The sequence below is a fragment of the Brassica napus genome, chromosome C5 (genome assembly GCF_020379485.1).
Source record: "Brassica napus cultivar Da-Ae chromosome C5, Da-Ae, whole genome shotgun sequence".
NCBI classification, from domain to species: Eukaryota; Viridiplantae; Streptophyta; class Magnoliopsida; order Brassicales; family Brassicaceae; genus Brassica; species Brassica napus.
The window spans coordinates 31,363,135-31,387,276 of NC_063448.1; positions in this window are offsets into that span (position 1 = coordinate 31,363,135).

A 24,142-nucleotide genomic window follows, 5' to 3' on the forward strand; every position below is an offset into this window, starting at 1 on the left:
TAAAAGGAACATATCTGAACAAAAATCATTCAAATATCTAGTTGGATATAAATGCCCAAGACCCAAAGAACTTGGATCTGAAAGAAACCGATTTATATTTGACCCGAAACTAAAAACCGGAAACTAAAAACCAAAATCTAAAAACTAAAAACCAAAAACCAAAAACCAAAAACTAAAATCTAAAAACCATCCAAACAATCATCACCTATATTTTTGTACATTTTATAAAAGTTACATTTATTCAGTTGGTGAAACTTAAGATTTATCTGAGAGGTCTTTGACTAATTTAATAGTATAGATTTGTAGGTTTTTTGTTGAGCAATAAAAAAAGATTTGTTTGGTTTTTGATAATTTAAGCTTATCTTAAATATTAAATTGTTATTTATCAATAAAATAAAATTAACATAATATATAATTTTTAAACTTATCTTAATTATGAAGTTAATGAGACATATTTAGAGAAGAGTATAATAAAGTGTATGTGATATTATATTTTCGTGAACCAAATTTATGTGGTAGTATATATATGTTATAATCTTTTCGTTTACAAAAAGATATGGGTCCAATAAATAAAAGCTTTGACTAAATGATTGTTAGAGAAATTTAAGGTAACATATTGTTTGTCCAAATCAAAGTAAGACCAAAATATTATTAGTTAATAAAAGGGTCCAAACAACTTTTTTAAGTAGATTTATTAAAACTCTTTCACTTTTAATAGTATTGATTAAAAGATTCTCCCAACTTACCAAGAGACTATACTATAATAAAATACATCTTGATCCGCACATCCGTGCGGATTTTTTCTTTCTAAGTTAAAATATTTTAAATTTATAACAAAATTTATCAAAAACTTAGTGTATAGTGTTATATTTCTATAATACCTATGTTTATGTGACTTATATATTATTACTATAAATTTTATCAATTATTTATTTATGTAATAAAATTTATTTTGAAAACATTATTATGTAACAGTACTATTTTATATTATTATGGCGCAATACTATTTTACAAAAATTTCTTTTATGACAAATGCTTTTTTACGTAGATCCAATTTAATTTAACTTCAATAATTATTTTTTGAAATACTATTAAAAACAATAATTTTTTTTTAAAATTAGCTACAATATATTGTACTTCAAAATAATTTTGTAGTAATGATCTTATTTGAGAAATTACTTGAAATACACTAATTTGGGTAAAGTAGTTTTATTTTTTAATTTGAAATAGAAATGGATCTTTCTAACGAAATAAATTTAAAATCTTTGTAAAATGTATTTCAACATAGATGAGTGTAGGTAGTGAATCATGGTATTCTTTGGTATAGGGTTTGGAACAATATGTTGTAGTATTGTATGTATTCTTAAGGTTAGATTTTGGAAAGCTTGAATGTTTTTTTGAAAAATTAAAATTTCACCTATACGTGTTTATTTTTGTGTATAGTAAACACTTTGAAATTTGATTTGATTTTATGAAGTGTTTAGTTAGTTAATTAAGTTTAGGGGTTATGTTTAGGGTCTAGACAACTTCCATGTGACCAAACAAAAAAAAGACGACTTACATGTAAGTCGTCCGAATATTCCGGCCTAAACTTTTTTTAAAAATTATTTTCCTGCTTAAATAATTTAAACAAGACAACTTACTTGTAAGTCGTCTGGGAAGTCTTCTATTTTAGTTTCCCGCAAAAAAAAAATTAATTTCCGCTAAAAATATTAAAGTCTTCTGGACGAATTACTTGTAAGTTATCTAAGAAGTCGTCAGAATCAAAAATATTTAACCTAATTGGATTTTTTATCTCTCTATATAATGAAAAATTTACACATTCTCTCTTCTGACGAAGTCTTCTTCCATATCAAGTGGAGTCCAAGCTTGTTTTTGTAGATGAATGATCTATAATAGTTTTGTTTGTGGTCTGTTTTGTTATTTGCATGTCTACTCTTTTAGTTGTGATTTTTTTGTAAAATCAGTAATAATGTTTCCCAAGATGTAATACATGTACTAACAATGTGTTTACACATTTACAAATCAATGAAATAATAGACTTCAATAGCCTTTTTCTTATATTTGGATCTCTCATATGCAATAATAAACTCCAATGGCCTTTTCTCATCTTAATAAACAAGAATGTTGGTAGCATCATATTGATACAACATTTTAAGAAGCATTTTAACCCTTCTTCCAACTCATAACAATAATCATCATTAGTGTCTACAACAATAATATTTAAGAGATGAAAACAAACAATAGTAACTAGTCAAAGCATATCATATTTTTTATAAGTTTGCGTTTAAAAACTTAGTCAAATATAGTAAAACAAAGGGAGAAAACATATTTTGAAAATATGAGTTTTACATATCTTGAAGTTACTTATCCTTCTTAAAAATACAAGTTATTCAAAAACTAGCGTAGAAGACTTATAAACTAGCGTAGAAGACTTCCACAAAAGTCTTCTCGGATCAGTTAGAAACTTTAATTAACGTGAATGTTGGTAACCTCATAAATATCACCAATTAAGTTATAAATTTCATTCAGTAGTCCAAATATTCATTAATAAACATGAATTAACAAGAAAATGTTAAAAAGTCTTTACAATTTTAGAGTAAATGCAAGTTTATTAAACATTGACGCAGACGACATCCACGGAAGTCGTCTAGTAGACTTCTAGAGAAATCGTCCATTTAGGTCGACGCGGAAGACTTCAATCTAAGTCTTCCAGACGACTAAAATATAAGTCGTCTGTTCAACGCAGATGTTATTTTTGCAATTGACTTTGAAATCTGTTATCTGGGACGACCGAAAAATAAGTCGTCTACTTTTGTTTGGTTAAAAAAAACTCCAAAAGAGCTTGACGACTTACATTTCAGTCGTCATAGGTTAGTTTTGCATTTGACTGGATTATTTCATAAGTTTGACTTTCCTAGACGACTTACATTTCAGTCGTCTGGTGAAAAATTGAAATATCAATAATTTATTAAAACTTGACGACTTAAAATTAAGTCGTCATACGTTAGTTTTGCAATTGAAAAATAAAATTTTAATATTTAATTATATATATAAACTTACAATTCATTCGTCCGTCCGACGACTTACATGTAAGTCGTCAAGGATTTACGAGGTTTGACCAGAATCTCAGAATAAAATCCTGGACGACTTATATGTAAGTCGTCGGGCGGACGACTGAATTGTAAGTTGTCTGTGTATAATTTAATATTGAAGTTTTTTTTCAATTGCAAAACTAACCTACGACGTCGGGTTTTAATAAAATATTGATATTTCAATTTTCCACCAGACGACTGAAAAATAAGTCGTTCAGGAAAGTCAAAATTACGACAAAATCCAGTCAAATGCAAAGCTAACCTGTAAGTCGTCATAGGTTCTTTGGAGATTTTTTTGTAACCAAACAAAAACATACAACTTATATTTTAGTTGTCTCAGAAAACAGATTTCAAAGTCAATTGCAAAAATAACCTTAGCATTGATCAGACGACTTCTAGGTAAGTCGTCTACAGCCAGACGACTTACCTGGGAAGTCGTCTGGACGAACAGATCTGGAAAAAAACTCGATTTCATACCTTAAATTGGTGAGATAACTTCCTTAGCATACATAAGGCTTCTCCAAGCACACATAATCTCAAACGAAAGCGACCCACCCAGAATCGTTAGCTTCTATGACTCTATGAACCATAAAAAGTGTAGAATCAAAATCTTGGGTTTTTTTAGCTGAATGTGGAGAGAAAGTGAGAGAGATGTTGTGTTTAGTTCATAAGAATAGAGAAAGAAGAAGGGTAAATCGATTTTTGGAGCATTAAGAGCTTCAAATTGGTTGTTCATGGTGGTTGGAGTATTGATGACAATGACAATCTTGTAATTACTTGAAGAAGATGAGGGTGAGAGAGTAAAAATGTCATTTTCGAAAAAAAAGTTGATGGCCTTTTCGTGAATTATATGAACTTGTGGGGTGAATAGGGCAAAACTAATTTCCAATAAAAAAGGAGGTTAGTTTTGTGTTTGACTTTGAGTTTTAAGTCAATTTTGGAAAAAGCCCTTCTTTTTAAAAGTATTTTGATAGAATTTTCTTAAAAATATTTATTTGTATTTCAAATAAAAAAATGAAGATATTAAAATCATGGCTATATGAATAATGTGTATTATAGTTTTCTTGAACTCTAGATGAAAGGATACGGTTTCTAATGTTCCTTTCTAATTAAATAGCTGAAATTAAATTAAACAAATATCACACATTAAATAAAAAAAAGAAGCATATGTTTAAGAAGGAAATGAGGAAAAGATCTCATTAACAATATGTTTACTTAGTTATTTAGGAAAAGAAAAGACTAAAATGTAACCACAATTATTGTTATGATATTATTATGCAGATTGAAAATTTCATTAAAATAATTATCTAGGAAAATGTCCAACTTAAAAAATCATACTTGAAAAAGTTGTAGCTTCTGTTTTAATATATAAGATTTATAGTAGAAAGATTGCATCCCTCAACAAGGCCCATTAGATAGCAGGTTGATATCACTCAAATTACCCTAAGGAGTGATTTATACTCTCTCAAATAAGATGTCGAGTTGTAGTACTTAGGGATTGAATTCACAAGGAGCTAGGGAACCAATTAGATCTAATAGTTAAACGATTAAGCTAGGCTAATAGTTTATAAAACAATAAATATAGATAACAAAATCAGTAAACACTAAACAAGTTGATCAAGACTATTCTTTAGCTTGGCAAAGAGTTGTTTGATGGTGGTTTGCTAGATCTATGGTTTCTATTCAGGTAATCAGAATTATAATGATAGAGAGGCTAATTGTTGCTTGCAAGATATTACTCAACTGGGAGTACAAATCTAACAACTTCCGTTGTATAGACAGTCTAATATCTAGATCTTGGATCTCAACTCTCGTTTTATTGATCACAAGAAAGTGTCGATCAATTATTCTATAAGAATATTGATCGATACACATTTCACAATATCGATAGATACGCATTTCACAATATCGATTGATATCGCTACTAGCAAGCTTTACGATCGGGTTGAATATGTGTTCACTAGGGTTCCTAAATCAACTCTCATATGTTTCTAGCAATCCTAACTCAATAGAATTCAGTTCAGAGAAAAGACCAAGAGATGGCATTGTGCCTAATGATTCTAAGATCAGGGTTCTATTTCATGACTCTAGAACACAAGTAGCAAGAACAATCCTATGATAAAAACCACAACTTAGCAGTTATATATTTTGGACTAATCCCTCATAACCTATCTGAACCCTAAACCTAACAAGTGGATCTACTCAGACATGAAGTTTGTCACCAAAATCATAGATGAATAGATATAAAACTGCAATAGATATAAAAATCAAAACAATGGAGTTCCAGGAGGACTCTGAAGGAGTTCCTCCTTTCTCTCCTAACTAAGAACAATGAATTAAAGAAAACTTAGATAGTGTAGCCGTCAACAATGGCTTATAAATAACATAATATGTTTTTGTTATCGTCCAAGGGTATTCTGGTAATTTGCGGTTGCTTCTGGGCTTCAGTCGGTCGTAAATAACACTCAGCCCATATTCTGACATCACTGTCGATCGACACCAATACTGTGTTATCGATCAACAGTCCTTCATCTCCTCGACAGGTTCCTCTTGCAAGGCACACTGACCACTCTTCAGTAAAACGGGCATAACGTCTGCTACAAGATGCTGATTGACCTCAAAACGGTAGCATTGAAAAGCTTACTCAAAGCTATATATTGTGTCAAAATAAGGACTCAATCTTCTCAATTCATAGCTAAACATCTGATGCGTCTGTGCAGCTATGCACCTCAAAAGGCTCCAAAATCACTATATTTCTCCAGAACGTACCTGAACCTGTAAATACTATAAATAGAGTACTCTATATAGTAGTAAATATATATTAAAACACTTATAGACCATGGTTAAAAGTGGGTAAAATCCATGGTCTATCACAGGTGTGGCCAATCAAACCTAGAGCATCAGCTCGGCTCAACGAGCCTCGGAGACAACGCCTCAGCTTGGTTTATGACTACTTTTAGCTGACTAAAAGGAACAACTTAAAGCATCTACCTTAACGGCTAAAATCAATGGCCTGATTACTCGGCCTGATGGGATAAAGTCCATCAGGACAAGATTAACCCAAGACACAGACACATGCATGTCGCCTATATAAGGGAAGGAGGAAGCAACGAGAAGGAGATCCAAAAATCATCACACATACTTGGCGGCTAGAATTAGGGTTTCGTCTACCTTGTATTATACTGATTTGTACTTTACTGGCCAGGTCAGCGAATATCGGCTTGTTTCCACAGTTTATTTCTTTATTTGTAACCGACAAAAACGAAGTAGTGTTAACAAAGATCGACATGGCTCATGAAGATTCAACCTCCGCCGAAGAGCCAACCGCATAAGCCTTCATCGACACCATCGTGGAGCGATTCGCTAGCAAGACGCAGCTCAAATGGTGACGACTGAACAACTCGCCCCTTTAACTGCTGTCCTCGCTCCTCTGACTGGAAACATTGACGCACCAACCACAACGATACATATACAACTGTTCAACACCTACCGTACGGATGGCGCCAAAAACCAAACCACTGGTACCAGAAACCCAGTCGCTGTCGGATTCGTACACACCCCAGACGGTCCAGTTCTGGAAACCATCTGACAAAATCGTCGAACTCAATCTTTCACTCTAGGATATTCTATCTAAGATCCACTGCGTGATGACTTCTGCCCCGCAAATCGAATGCGTCATCGTAAAGACCCTTAGAACTCCCTTCTCCCGGCTGATTAGCGATGTAGGGCTCCAAACAACCAAAAAATTTTGTCTACCGTCTTTTGTTGGCAATACAGACCCCACCGGCCATGTGACTTCGTTAACATAACGATGGAGAGCAAAATTTTTCTGACGAAGAAAAAGACGCCGACTTCTGTCAGCATTTTGTCGAAAGCCTGAAAGGCCCAGTTCTCAACTGGTTTTCCCAGTACCCGAGAACTCTATCAACAGTTTTCACGACCTTTCGACCGCTTTCCTCAAGGGCCAGCGCGTCCGACCTGTGGAACTTGTGTCAGTCCCAAGGAAAAAGCCTCATGGAGAAGTTCAAAGTCGTCGTCTCTAGAGTCAGTGTCCCCGACAGCATTGCGGTAGACGCATTGATGAACACTCTCTATGTTCCACTCAAAGTTCTGCGATGACCTCTACAGGCACCCGACGTCGTCCCTTCAAGACGCCATTGCTCGATATAATAACTTCAGCTGAATGGGGGAAGATACATGCGCGATAATCAGCAAGAAGTCCACGACAAAACATGCGACTGCCAAAGCTACCGACACATGCCAATAGCCGCGACAACATTCTTCTGGCGACAAACCTAACCAAAAAAGGGTTTCCTTTATGTCGTCAATAAAGATGAACTATCGCGTTCAACGGTAGTGGTACGCGAAAAGGGATGGAACCATTGTGATACGCCCTAAATAAGATCACTCGACCGGTAAGGTTTTGATATGAACTCCGAACGGAGAACTGATGGAATGAAGGCTCACACAGCAGTTCCAGAATGGCTGCATATATTTTCGAAGCCAATTTGTTGCAGGATGTGACGCACCGGTCCAACAAAGAAGTAAAGTCTATCTGTTGCTTGATATGACGCACAAGTCCAACGAGAAAAATATGTTACTTGGAGCTAACCACACCAAAAAATGAGAAGTGTTCTAATCAAAGAACAAAGAGTATGAACTCAAAAAGACGAAAAAAATCGATTACCTTATTCAAATGAGGGGATTACATACTTACAGAGTTTGTGGTCAATGACCTTAATGAGGAATGAAGAAAACAATACATAGGAAATAGGAAATTTGACTAGAAATATTAAAAATGGTCAAGGAACGGAAATGGAGGAAGATTGGTCGATCAGACCCTTCAGCTACTCTTGTCCAGGTTTGATGTATCCTGATGCATGACCCATGGTAAAGAGATGGACGAACACGGGATGGTCTGTGCGATCGGCTGGGTGTTCTTCGCGAACGAGCCTGGTCCAAATGTGACCCTAGTCTTCAGAAATATGGAGAATCCTTGCCTTAGAGAGATTCTGATAATCAAAGCTCATGAACGGATCGAACTGGTCAGTCAGTCCATCAGTACGTTCGTCGGGGCATGCAGTATGAACCAAACAGGCCAAAACAGAGAAGCTTCGGTCTGAATCAGATTCCTCTCATTCAAAATTAATTATGGCTCGACCATCAGTCTTAGCTTCGCGAGTCGGTCGGGGAAGACTGTCTTCAGTACGGTCAGTTCGGTCTTCCGGACATGGCTCCAGCCTTAGCTCTTTTCCGAACGTACGCGGGTCGATCTGGTACACGGCTCGATCAGTCTGATCGGAACGGTCGTCTTGGCAAACCTCAGTTGGACTGATATGATCGTCCTGAACTCCATCCTAAGCTGGTTTCATGTACTGATCTATGGACTGAGGCACATCACACTGGGACAAGAACATCGGGAAAAACCACTGACCTTGTCCGGGCCCTCGAGCTCGGTCGACCTCAGCAAGTGGTGCAGTTACCATAAAGTCAAGGGACCCGAGAAAAAGGAATGCAAGCAACTAGTCGAAGCCTTCCTAACATCCTACGAGAAAGGCACTTCAAACGTCAAACCGCGTAAATAGAAACCGAAGAATGGAAAGAGCTAGAGCAAGATTAAAGAGAAGAAGGCCCAGAAATCCCATGGGAAAGCTCCTTAAAGAGAGACTCTATCAAAGGAAGATGCGACCATTTCCACAGATCAAGACAAGGACGACACGTCCACCAACGAGGAACAACCTCAAAATCGGAGACGCGTCCAAGTGATCCTCACACGACCAGATACATCGTCCGACAAAGAAGACCAACTTGAGCCTGAGGATCTACATATTCATTTGGATCGACAATCGAGAAAAATAGACGGCTCAGACGACGTCAATGATCTACAAAACCTGCTCATGCATAAAACCGCGATGACTAAAAGAATTCACGGCGACAATATCGACCTTTGGGAAATGATCGACACGTCTAAAGCCAGAAAGGTCGACAAAACCAGTGCTTGCCCTGGGGACAATACAAGTCTGAACGCCTCTGATCTCGGCGATAAGCTCAACTAGAAGGTCGAGGACCTCAAAATCAAGCTCAATCGCCCAAAGACTTCCGACTTACGGCGAAAAATCGTAAATACAATTTGCTGACCCAAATACAATCTAGACATGCTAAACACACAATTCATCTCAACGTAATAATGGGTGGTTCCCCTCCGTGTGGCGACTCGGTCCGATCTGTAAAAGACTACCGTCGATAAGACACTACTTCGCAAAAATGGTCATCCAAACCGGAGAATGATCAACAGATCACTTTCTCGCCTGAGGAGGCAGTCGGCGTCCAAATGTCGCACAACTATCCCCTCCTCGTGGAGCTAGGGATATGAGATTGCAAAGTCGCAAAGGTGTTGATCGACAAATGCAGTTCGGTCGACCTCATTTTTCATGAAACGCTCGACAAAATAGGAGTTGACTTACGCAACATGAAGCCATCCTCTCTGTTGGGGTCAAAATCAGTCACGAAGGAATCAACGCCTGAAAGTGTCCAATAAACATTTTTTATCGGGAAAATAAATAGAAACTCAACATAAAGTTTCATATAATTATCAAACGACAAGTTCTCAGGCTGGTTGATCCAATATTTTAGCAAGCAATTTCTGGGAGACAAACAATGAAGCGGAAAAGGCCTACCATCATTCTCCAACCATCCGATTCGCCTGAAGATAGCCAAGACTTGACCTCGGCTTTAACCAACTCGTCATATGGCAAGTCGGGTAGCACCGTCCCGCTCGCCAAATGGCGAATCGGAAAAGCATTCTCCTGCTGCCATATGGCGAGCTGCGACAGCATCGTCCCGCTCGCCATATGGCAAGCCGAGACACCATCGTCCCGCTCACCATATGGCGAGTTGGGCAAGTCTCATCCAGCTCCCCATATGGCGAGTTGGACTTATCTTTTCTGGCTCGCCATATGGCGACCACGACTTAATGATGTCGATATCTTGCCATGCCGTCTCATCCACGTAGCTTTCTCCCCTGAGCCATGACTGCACTGTCTCTTGTTTCGTCTCGATTGGAGTTATCGTTGAAACTTTACAATTAAACCCGGAAAGACTTGTTTTCTCGTGTAAGTTCAAATTGATCGTTTTAAATGGTGACGGTTAACTATAACACCATGATTGCCAAACTATACGATTGGTTTAAATTATTCCATAGAACCGGCATCGTACCAAAGGTAGTTTCTCAAAGAAATCGTAAAAACGCCTAAGTCGAAAAGTGGCCCGAAGAAGTCTAAAACGCGGCTGATAGACCATGGACTTGACCTACTTTTACCCATGATTTATAAGTTATTTAACTACTATTTTTTATATTATAGAGTCTATTTAGTATATTTATAGGATCATGAGTGATTTGGAGGAAAGTGATGATTTTGGAGCATTTTGGAGATATTTGGAGTAAGCACCCGAGATGACCACCGAGCACAACCATCAGTCTACATTGAGGAAGAATAATCGATCTATGTTCACATTGTGACATCGATCGACAGCGAAGCGCGCAGAAAGCCCGTTTGGTCTCAGCCGACTTAGAGCCCAAGTCTTCACCTATTTACAAGATTACCCCTGACGAGTTTTAACCTAATTATATAAGCATTGCCAACATGCTAGAAGAAAAGTGTGCTTTCTTGTTTTACTAATTTCACAGCAAAAGTTTTTTAGGATTATTAGTTAGTTGGAGAGAAGATCCAAAAAGATTTGTGATTGGAACTCCATTAATATCTATCTATCTATCTAATGCAGTTTTCATACCTTATTGTTGTTATGAATTGCTTGGCCATGTCTGAGTAGTTCTCTTTGTTAGATTTAGGGTTTAAATAGGTTATGAGGGATTAGCCCCAACTATAGATTGCTAAGTTGTGATATTCTAGATTAGCTACCTAGAACTTGCCCTAGGAGTTGTAGACATAAGCGATAGCTTGCATCTTACCCTGAAACCATCCTAACTGAGCTAATACTTGCTAAGAGTAAGCCGAGAGCTGATCTAGTAAGCTTAGTGAGCACATTCAACCTGCACATTAACGCTTGACAAAGATCGTTGATCGATATTCTAATAGAATAATCGGTTTATGTTTCAAAAAGTGTATCGATCCATATTCCTATAGAATCATCGATCTACACTGGTCAATACACAAACCTAGAAAGCGAGAGCCTAGTGGTTTGTTTATAAGTGTTGAGCTCTACAATATCATGCATGCAACTTATTTAGCATCTGTACGATTATAATCCTGATTACCTGAATAAAAACCATAAGTCTAGCTACTTTCATCTAAGTACCAAAAACCCCCAATCAATCAATCGAGAAATTAAGTTGCTCACAAACCTTTCTTTTACATTTAATAATAATCAACCTAGCTTAATCAACTTAATTAGATTTATTAGGTTCCCTAGCTCTCTGTGAATTTGATCCATAAGTACTACAACTGAACCTCGTATTTGATAGAGTAATTCACTTCTTAGGGTAATTTGAGTGATATCAAATTTGGCGTTGTTGCCAGAGAGCTTTGATCGCTTTATAGACTTAATTCGATTTAGTCTAGGTTTCTTCTTAAAACCACTTTCTGACACAAAATTTTTTTCTTGCCTTTTCAGGTATATGCCTAACAGTACCAGAAGCAACAAGGAAACTCAACTTTTATTCTCATCAGACCCCGCAAGTTTGGAACGTTCAATCCGCAAAGGAAGACACTCCTTATGATAGACCATGGATTTTACCCACTTTCAGACATGGTCTATAAGTGTTTTAATATATATTTACTACTATATGGAGTCTATTTAGAGTGTTTACAGGTTCAGGTACGTTTTGGAGAAATATGGTGATTTGGAGCCTTTTGAGGTGCATAACTGCACGGACGCGTCAGATGTCTAGCTATGAATAGAGACCTTCCGACCGTTAGATTGAGCTCATCGTTTGACACAAGATAGAGCTTTGCGTTATCTTTCCAATGCCACTGGTTTGAGGTCAATCATCATCCTGTAGCAGATGTTATGCCCGTTTTACTTAAGAGTGGTCAGTCTCCCTCGCGAGAGGAAGCTGTCGAGAATAGGAACGTATGTCGATCGATGCAGAACACTTGACATCGATCGATATTGATACCAGAATGCGGGCCAAACATATTTTATGACCGACTGAAGTCCAGAAGCAACCCCAAATTACCATAATACCCTTGGACAACCAGAAACCCTATTTATGTTATTTCTAAGCCATTGTTAACGGCTTTGCTATCTAAGCTTTATTTTATTCATAGTTCTAAGTTAGGAGAGAAGAGAGAAAAACTGATAAAAAAATTTCTTCTGTTTCAGGTATATACATCTTAGTACCAGGAACAACAATGAAGAGAGGATTTATGGGTTCTTCAAGGAAGGAGCCTGCTGATTCACGCACGATCCGTAAGTCTACTAGGGCAGAATCGATCGACACCCTCCAAGCAGCATCGATCGAAAGTGTGAACCAAGCATCGAACGACACTAACCAGCTTGTGTCGGACAACACTGTTCACCATGGTACTATTCACTCCGATACTGTTCATCGAGGTACTGTTCATTCCGATACTGTTCATCGAGGCATTGTTCATCTCGACACTGTTCATCCACCGTCGATCGGCACTGTTCATCCCGCGTTGATCGACACTGTTCATCCCGCGTCAATCGACACTGTTAATCCGTGTCGATCGACACTGTTCATCAACCATCGATCGACACTGTTCATCAACCGTCGATCGACACTGTTCTTCAACCGTCGATCGACACTGTTCATCAACCGTCGATCGACACCGTTCATCTGCCGTCGACCGACACCGTTCATCCGCCGTCGACCGACACCGTTCATCCGCCGTCGACCGACATTGTCATCCGCCGCCTGACACCACTTGTTTGGAGGCAGAGAAGGTGGAAGTGCTCATTCTTAAGGTCGATGAGAATGAGATGTTAAGAGAGGAAGAAGGTCGCACTTGCAATAGCGCATGACAATTAATTAATTCTCAGGGTGTTGTTATCCCTGATGTGATTGCTGTTGCTGAGATGAATGACTTTGACCTGAGCCGAGAGTGGTACAATTGGTTAGGTCAAGACCTTTTCCAGGGTCTTCCTCACCAAGACCCAGAAAGCACATCGAAGAGCTGGAGGATCTCGTGTCAAGGAGTGAGCAGAATGAAGTGTCTGAATACCACATGCTCTGCAAAATCTTCCCTTACTCCATCTCTGGGGATGCATTCAGCTGGTTTAGTCAACTACAGCCAAGACTTCTAACCAACTGGGATGACATTTAAAGAGCCTTCCTTTACAAATTTCTTGATGCTGCTAAAGCAACTCGAGAAAAAGAGAAAAATGATAGATGGGACAGGTTCTTGGCATCGTTAGATGATAAGTATATGATTCCAGTACAGCTGCTCGATGACGTTTTGGCAAAAAGGGATGAACAACATATGTCTGGAGAGCTGAGCAGAGTAGAAGAAGCTGGTACTGAAGACGCACCTCAACGTCGACCGACAACACGACCTCAACGTCGATCGACATCACGACCTCAACATTGATCGACGTTACAAGCTCATAATCGATCGACGATGTAGACATAGAATTCACTATGGAAGACTCCTTAGAGCTGGAGGAATGGCTTGAAGATATGAATCAAAATTCAAAGAAGAAGCTTGATGACGATCAGCATACTTCGAGAAGAGATTTGGAAACTTCAAAGGCTAGCATCGGTTGACACCAACCTGATGAGATCGATCGACAACCACCCCACATCATCGAGCTACACCCACCCAACATCGATAGACACCACCAACCACTTATCGATTGACACCACCCACCTAATATCGATTGATTCCCATTGCTAGATGTTCCGTCAGGTTGCATAATTGAGATGGAACCAATTGAGGACAAGATGTACATGTCTAAGGCCTCACACCTTGCTGTCCCTAAACATCAGAGACCACCTATCTGGACATAAGAAGCTGCTAGGTTTCACAAAAGAGTGAAGAGGATACATGATCCTGTGAAGATTGTGGTTCCATGCGATGCGGTTGAAGTTGAATCTCCTATTCCACCTGATAGAAGTACGCAGCTCAGTCCTTACATCGAGGTACTTGATGATCCTCTACATGCAGAAGCTTATCAGAGAGGGTTGTTGTTTAGAGATGAAGTCGATAAAGGCCCAACAAAACCAGTATCGATCAACACCGACCAAATACCATCGATCGACATTAACAAACCGGCATCAGTCGATGCTACCACTTCACCATCAATCGACACTACCACTTTATCATCGATCGACACTGGACTCGTAACAGAGGAGTTTGATTTGTGTGGAAATCTTAGGGATGGAGATACCACCATGCGATCAGACAAGTCTGGGGGAAAATAAGAAGAGGAATTGGAAGAAGAGAAAAAGGATTATGGGTGATTCTCGGATATCATTGATTCCTCGCTTCTCAGATGGTGTCAGGAAATCCAGAGTGTGCAGCAGATGCTTCTCAAAGCCATTTGCAAAGGTTCGAGCACTCCTTATTGCTGAGATGATAGACAAAGAAGAAGAGTCTATGGAGGAAGCTTTCACACAAAATGATAAAGCTAACATAGAGCAGACATTGAGACTTGTTATGGAGTGAGTTCTCATCCTCATCTGGACTAAATCAGATCTCCAAAGTCAAGCTAAATCACTATAAAAAAGCGCTGAGTGGGAGGCAACCCACTATTAGGTAATTTATTTCAGTTTAGTTTAGATGGTTACTGATTAAAGTCTTTTATTTATTGCGGGTAAAAAAAAACGGGTGAACAGTAATGACGGTACTGTAGCAGAGGCATTGTAGCATCGATCAACACTGTAGCAAGGAAATCGATCGACACTGTAGCAAGGAAATCGATCGACACTGTAGCAGCATTACTGTAGCAGAATACTGTTCATCGAAAAAAATAGATATGTTTTATTGGTTATTTATTAATAACTTTTAGTGTTTTATTTATGTTAGGTAAAAGGAAAAGATCCGAGGAAGACGAGTCTACAAGAGGATCGACGATGGTTGCACAACATCGATCAAGAAATCATCACCAACATCGATCGATCGCCACTTAATTGCGTTGATCGACAGAGCTTCAAGAGTACTGATCACCACTTGACTGTGTTGGTCGACACTCATATCACAATCAGGTATACCGTTTTTCCTTGTTAAATATTGTCCTTATGATTTATTTCCCCGCCAATCTTAGACTGTGTAACACTGGATATAGTGTTGTTTAAGTCTGGGGGAGGTTCTACTAATATTGTGTTTTAGTTAGCTATTAAAAAAAAAGAAACAGATCTGAGTAGACGATTGCTCAGCACATCGACCGATGAGACCAGCTCGATATCGATCAACAACACTTCAGATCTAGTGATGTCAACCGAGAACCTGGACCGCAGGACATGCCCATTAAGGCTTGGGGCGGGGCGGGTATGGGCCAAAGATTTGGTATCCCGCAAAACGGCGGGCCTAGCGGATTGGTACTGTGCGGTATTGGGCTCAAAGCGGGATGGCCCAAAAGAACCGCGGGTTGCCCTAATGTCCCACACCCTCTTGCCTCCTCATTTCATCGAGGAATTGAAAAAACAAAAGAGAGAGAGAGAGAGTGAGAGAAAGACGAGTCACCGACGGAAGAAATGGAGATCCGGCTACAGAGAAGCTACGGTTAGTCCATCTCGGCTTGTAAACTTCACAAATCAAGGGATACGAATCTTAAGCACATGGTATAATTAATTCACATTATTATTTCTTGTAGAGTACCATTATCCTTCAATCCAAAGTAAATGAAATTTCTGATATTTACAGATGAAGAAATCGATGGTGATGGTGAAGTTGAGCAAGTACCATCATTTGAGTCCATTGTCAATGGGGAAGATGAAGATGGGGAAGCTTGAATTGTTATCTTGATTTGGTGTTTTTATTTTTACAATCTGCTACATCTTGTTTTGCTTGCTTGGTTTTGTTTTGACTGCTATGATTTGGTGTTTTTCTTTATTTAAAATTGGTTAAGACTTCTCATTTCATCTTCTACATGTACTATAAGATTTGGTTATCATCAGTGACTTTAAGATTCACTTTCAAATAACTCGAGCTTGTTTTGTGTACATGACTTCAAGAACTTATATGAACTGAACATCAACAATGACACGCCCTATATTGTACAGCTTTAACATGTAGATGAAGCGTCCTGGTCTCCTGGAGCAGCATGCAGCGTCAATAAGTGTCATGGAGCAGCACACAGCGCTTAGAAGTCGATTGGTGCACCTTTTGGCTCGCAGCCTGCGGGACGACCTGTAAATAACTGTCCATTTCGGCGGGGCGGGCTTGGGCCGAGCTTTTGGAGACCGCATCCCGCATGGGCCTGACCGCTCGTAACCCGCAGAAGAGAAAGCCCGCAGTGGTCCGGGCCGGGACGGGACGGAACAACCCATTTGACAACACTATTCAGATCCATCGATCGATTCTCTCTTCATTGTGTCGAATGATTGCTCTAACCATTGATCGATGAGACCACGTTGCTATCAGTCGACAGCACTTCATCAACAACGATCGATTGTCACTTCATTGTGTCGATCGACACTGAGCAGGTCATCGTTCTTACTTCTTAAATTATGTACTTATGATTAATTCTTACCATAACTCCGACTAGATATACACTGGGGACTGTGTAATTTAAGTCTGGGGGGATGTTTAGTGATATTAGTGTGTTTATGTGTCTTATCAAAATGTTTTCAAAAGAGTTCTATTGAGTCAAGAAGGGGATGATGAACTTTTTCAATTTAACTTACTATCTAACCACTCTCTAGCACCATTCTTTGAGGTTATTGACTGCAGGGTGTACTGAATGGAAAAGCCAAAGTGGATCACCTGCCGATAACATCCACGCTAGCTTAGAAAGTCGGAAGGAACCGAAGCTGACTTCAAACCTTAATCAATTCAACTTGCTTGTTTTGGGGCTTGGTATACATTGCATCGGATTCCTCTTTCAGGTCTGATAGGTATAAGTCTCTAAATTTGTGATTTCCTTCTCTCCTCTCTTTGGCATCTGAAGATAAAAAATAATAATAATAAAAGATTGAAATGATTTCCTGGAAGAGGCAGAGGGGTAGGAGTGTCTCCTGTGACCCCATTATTTTAAGTCTAAAGGGAATGATCACACATTGTGGAAACAAGGGGTAGGAGTGTCTCCTATGACCCCGGTATTCGCTACACTTTGTAAAAAAAGAGCTACAAAAGTAGACAAGTCAATGAGATGAACAAGATGGAATGTATCAGCATCAACATTCATTGAAATTGAAACTAATGAGATTCAGAGAAGAGAGATATAGGGAGAAAGGAAATTTGAATAAGACTACATGTTTACTCAGATACCTGCTAGAGTAAGAGTCCATGTGTCCCTTGATCGATACTCCCAAGATTTAGCCTACACATTTATATGCATAAATTAAGTCAGTAGGGGGTATGTCAGGCGGAATCAGCTAAGCTGTGGGCTGGAAGGTTTGGTTGCTAAGCTGAGGTCTAGTACATGAAGTGCCTCTAAAGTTGGCACTGGTCTAATGTGGCTGCAACATTGTAGAGGTAAAAATAGTAAGTTTAAAATTGTGTGAGTCCCTGCTGTTTTCAAACTCTTTAAGAGAGACTACCTGTGTATTTTGCAGAGGTAAAAATAGTAAGTTTAAAATTGTGTGACTCCCTGTTGTTTTCAAACTCTTTCACAGACTACCTGTGTGTTTTGTTTGAGGACAAGCAAAAGGCTAAGTCTGGGGGAGTTAATAGACCATGGATTTTACCCATTTTCAGCCATGGTCTATAAGTGTTTTAATATATATTTACTACTATATAGAGTCTATTTAGAGTGTTTACAGGTTCAGGTACGTTCTGGAGAAATATGGTGATTTTGGAGTCTTTTGAGGTTCAGAACTTTACAGACGCGTCAGATATCTAGCTATGGATGGAGACCTTCCGACCGTTAGATTGAGCTCATATCTCGAGACAATATAGAGCGTTGCATTATCTTTCCAATGCCACCAGTTTGAGGTTAATCAGGATTCTGTAGCAGACGTTATGCTCGTTTTACTGAAGCATGGTCTGTCTGCTTCGCGAGAGGAAGCTGTCGAGAATAGGAACGTATGTCGATCGATGCAGAACACTTGATATCGATCGATATAGATGCCAGAATGCGGGCCGAGCATATTTTATGACCGACTGAAGCCCAGATCAACCCAAATTACCATAATACCCTTGAACGACCAGAAACCTTATTTATGTTATTTCTAAGCCATTGTTGACGGCTACGCTATCTAAGCTTTACTTTATTCATAGTTCTAAGTTAGGAGAGAAGGGAGGAACTCCTTGAGAGTCCTCTTGGAACTCCATCGGTTTTATAATATCTATTGCAATTTCTTTATCTATTCATCTATGATTTATGTGACAAACTTCATGTCTGAATAGATCCATCTGTTATGTTTAGGGTTCATATAGGATGAAGGATTAGCCCAAACTATAGAACTGCTAAGTTGTGATATTCATTGACTGATTGTTCTTAATGCTTGTTCTAGCCTTGCTAACTAGAATATTGAACCTAGGAATTTGCATGTGTCAAGAATCCTTGATCATTATGTCCTGAATATAATCTGTCATGCTAGGACTGCTAAAGAGATGCTAACCGTTGATCTAGGAGAGTAGTGAGCATTATCAACCTGTGTCTAGGCTTAACTAGAAGCATCGATTGATATTATCTTCTGACAATCGATCGATATTGTGAAAGGTGTATCGATCGATATCCCTATAGGATCATCGATCGACACTTTCTTGTGATCAAAAGCCGACAGTTGAGATCCAAGATCTAGTTAGTTAACCAGTGAAACATTGCCATCGCTGTTCACTGTGATTAAGGAGTTGAGCTCTATTATATCATGCATGCAAATGTTAGGCATCTATAGGATTATAATCTCCAACACCTGAATAGAAACCCTAGATCTAGCAACCATCATTCCATCAAACAACTTCTTGCCAAGCTGAACAATAGTCTTGTTCAACTTGTTTACTGTTTACTGCTTTGCTATCTATATTAACTTCTTTATAAACTTTTAGCCTAGCTTAATCATAAACTATTTAGATCTAATTGGTTCCCTAGCTCCCTGTGAATTCGATACCTAAGTACTACAACTCGACCTCTTATTTGAGAGAGTATAAATCACTCCTTAGGGTAATTTGAGTGGTATCACCCTACCATGGGTTATCTCACGAGCATCCTATGGACCATCTGGAGAGGTTCGAGGATCTAATATTTTCTATTAAAGTCGAGGGAGTGTCTGAGGATTACCTACTTTGCAAGCTCTTTAAGTACTCACTTGCTGGAGAGGCTTTGCACTGGCTTAAGCAGTTACCACCAGGATCTCTTACATCTTAGAGCGACATCAAGAATGCATTCCTATGCAACTTCTTTGATGAGGCGCGTGCTGAAGACTTGAGGAGCAAGATTGCCACATTCACTCAGGAGCCTACAGAGTCCTTCAGAAGCTCTTAGATCAGATTAAAGTCTTATCAGAGAGATTGTTTACACCATGGATTTAACAAAGTGCAACTGCTCAGAACTTTCTTCAGAGCATCGCAGTGCAGTATCAGATGGCTCTTGATGCTTCCAGCGATGGGAACTTCAACACTAGGAATCCAGAGGAGGCTGTGAGAGTTATTCAGAACTTAGCATCCAACAACAACACCAAGAACACTGATTTCGAGAGGAAGAGATATACAACCATCCTTGGGAATGACCAGATGGATGAGGTGAAAGCAAAGTTGGACAGTGTTCACAAGCTTCTCAGAAAGCAGGCTTGCTTAGTTGAGGATGCAGAATCTGTAGACACATAGGGTAGAGCGGAAGTAGAAGAGGATGTGAACTTCATTGGAGGAACTGGATTTCGAGGTCTGGAAACCAGAATGGAAACTTCTATGGACAGAGAAGTAATTTCAACAAGAGTTCGCAGCACAAGAAACCCTACAGCAACAACTACAAGAACAACATGAGTTATGGAAGCTCACTTTACCAGAAGCCACCACCGCCTACTCAAGAGAGGAAGATTGAAGCCATGATTGATAAGGTTCTTGAGGGACAGCAGAGCATGACAGTGGACTTTAATGGGAAGATTGACTCTGTCTACACCAATATGAACACAAAGTTCGAGACTTTGAGGACTCATGTGAAGAAGCTGGAGATGCAGGTTGTTCAGACAGGAGAATCTGTTAAGAGGCAAGAGACATTAACAAGAAGGGTAAGAGAAGATGTGATGAAGCACCACGTTAATGCCATCATAGATGATAATCTCTAGCAAGTGGTGAAGCAGGAGAAGCTGCAAGAAGGAGATTTCGAAGTGGAAAGCTCGATGACCTTCGGCGGATCGCATTGGTGTCGATCGACGCATGACTTCGAACATCGATCGACGAACTTGAATCAAAACCGATCAACAGTCCCTCCAGAGTATCGATCGACGACACCTACGGAGTTGGCCACATCTTGGAATGCCGTGAGGATAGTGACTCACAAGGAGTTCGCAGCAAAACACCCACATCCTCCCAGCCATATTTATGTCAAAGTCGATAGACACTCTGATCCCGTCATCGATCGAACGAGAGAGACCGCATTCGAACGACAACCTCCAGCACCCATCGATCGACGCGCATCTCTTACATACCGAGTGCATATGCAAAAGATAGACATTGCCCGTCTAAATGAACTCAGGCCACAACCCAAACCTTCAGATAACCCACTAGAGGATACTAGTCCACATTCAGATGATGCCTCCGAACCTATGGAAGTTGATAAGGCTACTATGGGGAGAACCTTGAGGAAGAGGAAGGAAAGGGTTGCTAAGCATCTAAAGAGGGGGGCTAATGAGAAGGAGATGGAAAGCTTTCGCAAGATTGTCTTCAGGATACCACTAGAGAAACCATTCGATGATGCCTACTTTACCAACAAATTGTGGATGTTCTTCAGAGAGACCATGGAGACTGACATTAGGACAATGTTCTATGAAGCCAAAGAACATATGAGGAATACGATTACACTGAAGAATAAGAGTGATCCTGGAAAATTTGCAATACCATGTACGGTGAAGGGTATTGAGTTCCCACATGGCTTGTGTGAAACAAGAGCATCAATTAGCATCATACCTAGAGTTATGGCAGACCATCTGGGTCTACAGGTGGAGCCTTTGAAGGAATCATTCACTTTTGTGGATTGTTCTCAGAGGAGCTCAGGAGGAATCGTAAGAGACCTAGAGGTGCAGATTAGTAATGCCCTACTTCCAATTAATTTACATGTCTTGGATATAAGGCTAAACTGGAACTCCTCTCTATTACTTGGGAGAGCCTTCTTGTCGACAGTAGGAGCAGTGTGCAACATGCAAACCAACCAGTTATGCCTGACACTCATAGATCCTCATGTCCACTACAACCCTATTCCAGTAAAGAAGCCACATACGTCTTCTAGAAGATTTGATAACCCATGACTCATCGCAGCATGCCACTGTAGAGCTGAGTATGAGATAGAATATTCGGCATCGATCGAAACTCACACAACTATATCGATTGACAGTACTGTTGGGGTCAAAATTGGTCACGACGGAATCAATGTCTGAAAGTCCGTAAAAATCAGCATAAACGTTTTTACGAAAAGTAATCTTCGTAAAGATATCTTTACGAAGAGCCTTGCAGTAAAATCTCGTCCAAATCTCAATCGAACCACTATATACCGATTGTCCGAAGGCAACAGACATGTATCCAAATCGGCCGCGGACAAGCTCAAGTATGGAAATCAGACTGCGGACAAGCCAAGCTCGATCGTTACGTGGCGACCAAGCATGCACACATCTCGGTCGCTACGTAGCGACCGAGCGTCGTCCCGCTCGGTCGCTACGTAGCGACCGAGCGGTAGCAACCGAGCGTGCGTTCTCTTCGGTCATTACGTAGCGACCGAACTCTTCCGAAATGTCGATACGACACCAATTCATGCATTCTCGTCTATCCTACGATGTTATCTCCCAAAGACAATAGCGAACTCAATTCATGTCTTCCGACCATTCTAAAGACATCAATCAAACTTTGCGGTAAAAACCGCGGAAAGTTCTTTCTTTATCGAAAGAAGTCGTAATAAACGTTTCGAGTCGTAAGACGGCCCAAAGGGACCTAAGACACGACTCGAGGCCCAACTTACGATTTCTTAACCAAAAGCCCATAAACCGTATGACGGTTTACGCTTGGCGCGCAAGGAAGGATAAATTTCAAGTTTCTGCGGATAAATACGATATTTTGAGGATAATTACGAAGATCGGAAAAAATGGAATATCTCCATTTTATGCTATGATGGCTGAAGGGCAGAAGAGTAAAAGCGTAAACCAACCTTGGAGCTAGTATATAAGGAGTCCTAGGCGAGAGGCATGTGGAGAACTTTTAGACTCGGAATTCTCTGCACTTAGAAACTTTAGGCTTTATTCTCGACAAGTTTGGTTTCTATGACTGGCATTCAATTACTAGACGAACTTGCCCAGACAGTTCGATCTCTTGTCCAGCTCTATCAATTGAACTACATTCGGCTTGATCCTCGTAAGGGGTACGTAGGCAGCCTTTAACAAGGTTCAGTCCAAAATCAATCGAAAACCTTTTCTGTATCTTTTTTGTCTTTTGTTATCGAGCTGCGACTCAACTAGGTTTGAGCTTTTAGGCCGCTAGAACTGGGTAACTCGCTGACAGCCTTTACGGCCAAAGCTTTTATGATCTCTTGTAATGATCGCAACGCTCTTACGCAGACTCGAAATAAAATCTACTGTTTTCTCTAAACTCGTTTGTTATCTTTTCACGATTTCCGCATATATTTTTGATCACTTGTCGTTGGCTCTCGCAGAGATCTGGGACCTCTGGGAAATTAGGGTTTTTTAGTTTCCTAATTTAAACGTAAATCGACAGTGCGAATTTTGGTTCCCACAGTTTGGCGCTAGAAGGAGGGGGGGGGGGTACGGATTACTCTAACTCATAGCCGCAAAACGCATGATCAAAACTATGTCTGGAGATACAAAAGACAAAATCGCAGTTCGTAACGACGCTGGTAGGACAACCCCAGCCGCCACTGCGCCTATGGCCAACGCTTACGCAAACGCCATAGTGCCTAAAAGAAAATCGAAAAAACCTAGCCGCAATTTATCGCCAACAAGAAGTGCAATGAAACGAGCTCGCGATTTCTCTTTCTGAACATAAAGGGAAACGATAAATCTTATCAAACCCCGTAAGTTTGGCTCATTCCCAAACAACATATATCTCAATGCGTAAGGGTTTTACCAAAACACGTTTTTCGAAAACATCTCAGAAAACTAAAACTTGTTCTCCCAAAAAAACCGCTGAAAAACCCCTAGGTTAATCGCGGAAAAAGGAAACGCAACAAATCGATTACACAGCTCGGTCGCTACGTAGCAACCGAGCACGCACAATGCTTGGTCGCTACGTAGCGACCGAGCGGTATGAGTGCTCGGTCGCTACTGCTCGGTCTCTACTGCTCGGTCGCTACTGCTCGGTCGCTACTGCTCGGTCGCTACGTAGCGACCGAGCACGCACACCGCTCGGTCGCTACGTAGCGACCGAGCACGCACACCGAGCGACCGAGCACACACACCGCTTGGTCGCTACGTAGCGACCGAGCACGCACACCGCTTGGTCGCTACGTAGCGACCGAGCACGCACACCGCTCGGTCGCTACGTAGCGATCGAGCACGCACACCGCTCGGTCGCTACGTAGCGATCGAGCACGCACACCGCTCGGTCGCTACGTAGCGACCGAGCACGCACACCGCTCGGTCGCTACGTAGAGACCAAACACGCACTGCTCGGTCGCTACGTAGCGACCGAGCACGCACACTGCTCGGTCGTTACATAGCGACCAAGCACGCACACCGCTCGGTCACTACGTATTAATCGAGCACGCACACCGCTCGGTCACTACGTATTAATCGAGCACGCACA